Source organism: Artemia franciscana, chromosome 3 (assembly GCF_032884065.1).
Source record: "Artemia franciscana chromosome 3, ASM3288406v1, whole genome shotgun sequence".
NCBI lineage: Eukaryota > Metazoa > Arthropoda > Branchiopoda > Anostraca > Artemiidae > Artemia > Artemia franciscana.
Window position 1 is genome coordinate 55,631,031 of NC_088865.1, and position 6,953 is coordinate 55,637,983.

Here is a 6,953-nt window from a genome sequence, read left to right on the forward strand (position 1 = left end):
AATAATAATAATAATAATAATAATAATAATAATAATAATAATAATAATAATAATAATAATAATAATAATAATAATAATAATAATAATAATAATAATAATAATAATAATAATAATAATGAATAATAATAATAATAATAATAATAATAATAATAATAATAATAATAATAATAATAATAATAATAATAATATAAATAATAATAATAATAATAATAATAATAATAATAATAATAATAATAATAATAATAATAATAATAATAATAATAATAATAATAATAATAATAATAATAATAATAATAATAATAATAATAATAATAATAATAATAATAATAATAATAATAATAATAATAATAATAATAATAATAATAATAATAATAATAATATTAATAATAATAATAATAATAATAATAATAATAATAATAATAATAATAATAATAATAATAATAATAATAATAATAATAATAATAACAAAAACAATAATAATAATGATAATAATAATAATAATAATAATAATAATTTTACTTTTAAAGTTAGCTCATATATTAAAGTGATTAATCTGTTGAAGTGAAAATGACAATATATCTATAAGAAATCAGCAGAGATATAATTCTTTATTTCTCCAAAATTGGCCATTAAGCTTAATAGTCAGAAGGATGAAATAATGACAAAGTTACCAGTTGCATAGTAATTTTTGATTCTGGACCACTCATCAAATTAAGTATATTTATCTTCTTTTCATTCGAATTTGCAATAATTTAAATGAAAATCTGCAACATTTTCAAAATTTCCATAATTACTTTTAACATAAAAAAATGTCTTGTGAAATAAAAATTTGATTTATATTTTACTTATATTAAATATTTTGTATTATATACTACTATATTTTCTATATTATGAATTAATTTAATATTTATAGAATAGTTTCAAATACAATGTTAATATCAATATCTAAATTATTTTATAACCTTTTTTGTCCTTTCAGTAACCTTTAAAATAATAATTTTATCTATTTTTTTAAATATCTTTTCAAAATCAGCTACTGTAGAATAAAATCGTTTTGGTGCAAAGATAAACCATTTCAACTTTTAAATTTATAGCAATATCGATTTTATTTCCATATTTAGTTTTTACATATTTCATTGCTTTAATTTCAAATTCAATTCCTAGATCCAAGTCTTCTTTTTTAACGGTTCGATTGCAGTTATTGTTCATTTTCATTTCGCTAAAAGGATCTTCTATTTATTGGCCGTTGATTTTATTGAACAAATTTTATGAGTCAAAGATAATTTTTATCCTCTTAACAACATTTTGATTTCTTCCCAGAATTCTTTATCTGGTGAATGAAATCTGGGATAAAGCCAAACACGCTTCAAAAACAAGTTTCAGAGACTTGTTTGATAGAGCTGTATTAAAGAAGCCCGTTTAGCAAGTACTCATTTGAAAACAATTTTCCCCTGTTAAAATCCAACTTTGAGTAATGACGTGTTATTTGGATGGATGGTGCTCATAGCCTTAGCATTCTAGTAACGATGGTTTGTATTTTTAAAGTTTTGGAAAATATAGTTAGGAAATTAAGAAGGGTTTTATTTATGCTGTTAAACCTTACAGACTTGAAGTAGTATTTAGAAATGTTTTCTATACTTTTCATACTTCTGAATCATAAATAATTTACAGATTAATATGTGATTTATGATCAATAACGTCCATGTTTGGTTTTCTATATAATAATAAAACGCATTGAATATTTTATGATTACCAGGCCTATCACCTAACAAAAGTTGAATTTCTATATGAGTAGGAAATCCAGCTGCATAAATATTAGGTTCATGTTTTGAAACATCGAAACAATACAATAGATACACTATTTTAATGTCATTGTAGTTAACAATGGTTCCTCTATCAACATTTTGATATTTTTATCCTATATGTAAAAATCTTTGATAAGAATCAGAATACGCCTCCTTATTCTTACTAAAACCAAATTTTAAATCTACTTGTGGGTATTTATACCATTCTCTCTCACTTCAATTCTATTCATAAGATCATTTACCGTATTATTTTGTGAAGCATTATCATCTTTTTCTGCTTTTTGTAATACATTAGCAATTTTAGTTGTATTATATCTTTCAGAAACTAATCTCCATGTCAATTTTTATTAGTTTTTATTTTCAATTTTAAAAGTAGTGCAAACTTGAATAAACTAGGATTTAATGTCGGTAGAATCTAAGATAAATACATTTAAACTACTTTAAAATTTTTAAAGCCATCTGTTAAAATCAAAATATTGTTACCATTCCCTTTTAACGTAAATTGGGTTGTAAAATGTCTAAATAAGGGATTAATATTTTGAAAGAGTCAAAAACTCATGACAATGGTAAGTATATGCTAACTACAAGACTTTCTTTTTTTTTTATTCCGTCTTTTTAATAGGCCACTGTTAGATTCATCATTTTTCTTAATTTTAAATACCTTATCTAATACATTTATATTTGAATGGATGGTTTCTTTCCAATATTCAATTACTTTTTTTTTACTAACTATAGTCGAGGTTTAATCATATTAGTATGCACTGATAAAGCCCCTTCTTTTATATTTTTCAGGAATGTCTTGTATAATTCTGATTTAGCTATATTCTTCAAGAAACTAACACTAGTGCTGTGTTTTCATGAACAATAGAGTCTACATCAATTGTAATTCTCTCAACTTTTATTCCTTCATTAATGTTATCTGATAATATAATATCCTTTCCAAATCTATAATAATACTTAAATCTCTATTAAATTTAAATTCTCAATAATTTTCAATAGTATAATGATTTTTAATGTAGATGTAGGACTATTGTAGGACTAGATGAAAAAGCTGTTGGGCAATTTATGCTAGAAGTTTGAAAGTAATGACCTAAAAAATAATTGAAATACACGCCATTATGCATATCATTGGGTATAAGAACATTTATCCATGGTTCTTCTTTATTTTTTCTGAAGTCAAGTGTATTGTTTTTAAATTTATTGCTAATATTATGCTATAAATACCATAAAGTACACCGTGTTGATGCAATTTTATTATCATAAATACGATCCAATCAAATTGGATTGTTTGTACAAGATTTTTAAACTGCAATTTTATTATCCTCGATAATAATCAAACCCAATTATTAGAATACTTTTATTGATTCAAATTAAGATTATATACTTTGGATGACATAGCAGGAGTTTTATTTTGTTTGTATTTAAAATGGTTCAAAATCTTGAAGTTCTGATGGTGCTGATAATGGTTAAATACCCTCAAATCTTGATTATGTTTGCTGGTAAAACGTTTCTTAACTTTTAATCTAATCTTACAAATCCTTGTTTCAAACTTTCATCATTTCCGTTTAATTTTTCAACAACTGGCTCATTAAACTCTTCAGCAGATTCATAAATCCTCCTTGTACTAACGTATTCTGTCTAACTGTTTTTTTTTTTATTTGTCTGTTCTTAATTATATTTGTTAACAACTTGTTTAATTCCTAAATATCTTTTTATATAGATAAAATTAGTTTTAGAGTGAGAGACTTAGGGAGACCTTTTGGTTTCATGGATTGTCTACTAACTTCCTTAATCACGTCCCATGTCTTCTTTATATTTTTATCGTAATCAACAAATATCTTTGTAAATTATACAATTTTAGCTCTCCTAACAATCGATTACACTATAACATGAGACAAATTAAAAGCTTCTAACTGAACAAAACTCAGTCGGTCTTTGTACTCTTTCCAAAGATTTCGCTTACTTTTTATGGAATTGAGGGCTTCAGATTTTAACCAGGGAGCAATGGTTGATAATCTTTTTGATTGAAGATTCCTTAAAGGAGCCTTCAAACAATAAGGCATGAGTTTTACCTTAACAGTCTCATAAAATTGGCCAAATATATCATTAAAATAACCCAAACTAATATTGTCTGTTAAAGAAAGGTCCCAAAAAGATGTGCCAAGATCTTCTTTCAGTCTATCTAGCTCTACTGGCAAGCAGTAGGGGGACTAATATTTTATCCTAGGGGACTAATCTTTTTGGATTTGGAGTATTTGAGACAAGGCTGCAACTGACAAATGGTTGGGATTATCAAAAAAAGCAATTCGTTATTTATTGACTGTAGTGATAAAAATATTGTCAATTATCGTTTTTGACTGGTTTGAAATGCTTTTTGGTATGTTTGTACAAGGAGTCAATCCATATCAAATTAGTAAAGACAAAAGATATAAAGCCTAAGTAGATTACAATTCCGCTAGGTCAAGTTTAAAGTCACCCGTGAATACAACCTAAGATTTTTCTTAAGTTAAGAACGTATTCTAATGCTTCCAGAAATTCAGTCGTAGATACACTTGTCGAACGATATACTTCGCCAACGATTACACTTTCCTTAACAAAGATTGGGATCTATATAAAAAGTGACTCAAGTTCCTTGTCATTATTTTTTACATAAATTATGTCTTAGTACGGCCTCAAAACACTTTTGGATGTAAAATATGAATCAACCTTTTTGGCCCATCTTGTGGCTTAGAAATATCGACATATAATCGGGAATATCCCAAAGTTGCCGATTTCCCTCGTTCAAAATTTTTTCTATGTAACCAATAATTGCAGGACACGAATTCTTAAATTATAATTGAGTATCGTCAAATGAAGAATTGAGGTCCTGAACGTTAAGATACAAAACCAAAAATTCATCACCCATTGAGCTCCTGATTCCCGAAATCTCAGCTCTATAACAAAAACCCTACCAATAAAGTTCCCAGATTTTTCATCAAAATTCATATTGGAAGCCTTACTAGCCGAATTATTTCCATTTTCATTAAACTTAACTCTCCTATGTTCATAAATTTTATGTTAGGGTTAAGCCCTACCGGAGAATTAGTCTTGACTTTAATTTATTACCGATGCAGGTGACCGAGAGTCATGCTGGAATCGCGTGAACACTAGTGATGTCAATTACCTAATACTCTTATGTAAAAAGACTATGACAAGAACTTTATTATTTTGCTCTGAAACGACAAAAATTGACAAGCGAGATAGCATAGGAAGTTGTAAATACTGAGGGTAAAGAAATACAAATAAAAGCAAAAAATACAAAAAAACAAACAACAATAACGAACAGCAAATTTTTGAAGATATAATATATTAAACATAACTAAGCGCTCACTAATAATTATGCGTCAGAATTGAACTCAGTATTGGCTGAAGGAAAGGCTAGGGTAAGTGGGTCTTAGTATTCGTCATCAACCTTCATCAAATTAAAACTAGGAGTGTTTTTAGATTTTAGCCATAACGTAGTCCCTTTCTGAACGACCTTGGTATGAGACTAATTTGCCTTGGTGCTAATTTACTCTATTTTGATAGTCATTATGTTTAATTGAATATATAGGTGGATTGCTTGCATCTCAAATAGCTAAAACAGGTCATAAAACATTCTTGGGAGACACTTTAACAAACCAAATACTTTGAACAAAATAATAAAAAAGAAAATAATTCAGATCCTGACGTCACTATGCCACAACCAGAATCCAAAATTGAATTTAAGAACATAGCTACACAAATGAAAGTATCCTGTTGCATAATATCTGATTTAGAATCGTATAATGAAGAATTTGATCAGAAGAAAGGTAACATTACAATTAAGTAGCAGAGCAAAAGTCATTTGACTATGGATCAAAAGTTTGTGGTTCTTTTGATACAGAACGAAAATATTATTACGAATACTTTGATGAAGGTGCTAGCATGTATTCTGTGACTACCATAACAGGTGCTTGCAAGGAAATAACCAATGAATATGAAAATGAACAGAGAAAACATGGTTATACATAGGAACAAATGAAATTAAAATAAAACATTACAACTAATTAAAGCTGCGATATTTATGAAAAGGAAATGGTAGATAATAATTTTCACTTAGATAACGAACATATAAATATTAATAATTTCGGTACTTCTAATGGTTCATTACCTTGAAGTTATGATGGTACTGATCATGGTTCAATACCTTCAAGTCTCGATTATGGTTGCTTTTAAAGCGTTTCTTAACTTTTAATCTAATCAGAATTTTAATCTGAACTTTTAATCTTAAGCTAATTGCGAGTTTATTCATGTAAATAGATATAAAAACTTGGAATTCCTAAGTATTTGCATACTGTAATGTATAATCACTCAAAGTATGATTCTCATTTAGTTCTTAGAGAATTAGCCCTGATAAGAGTATTTTTGATTCATTAAAGGGTTTTATATCGTTTTTTAAAACAATAACAAAATGCTTTTCATAGATTTACTCCAATTTATCGCTTCATCTTTAGAGGGGCATTCTGAAAATTATGCTTAATGGACATGTCAAGTAAATAGCAATTGTTTAAGATATATTTATAAGTATAATTCTGATGTGTTTCAAAATATTGACGAAATCAAATAAATAATAAAGAAAGCTATTTATTTCTATGAATTTACTGATAATTATGAAAAATAATGATAAAAAATTACCTTTAATAGAAAAGTTATATTCTAGATTAACAGGGGAAAATATTTCTGAAGAAGAATATATAAAAGCAAAATATATTTGGAAACTACTGAAATGTAAAGCAATATTACACCTAAAAAGTGATGCTATAATTTTATTATATGTCTTTGAAATATTTTTGGAAATGGTTTTTAAATAATTATAAACTGTGCTGTCAATTTTTACCACATGAGGAGTGGCGCCCCTTGAGGAAATTATATCCTAATAAACAACACAGCACTCGTACGGGATTCTGATTATTTGATATTTTCTAGGCTTGGTTTGTTTTGATGGGCGTTTTCGGGCTGAAAAACCTCTTCCTAGCTAATTTATATACTATGGGTTGCCTCCCCATAGTAGCATAATATTTGTAGGCATGGATATATAATGTGTCAGAGGTAATAGGCTTGGGACTTTCGGTGCAGGATTTAGACTCT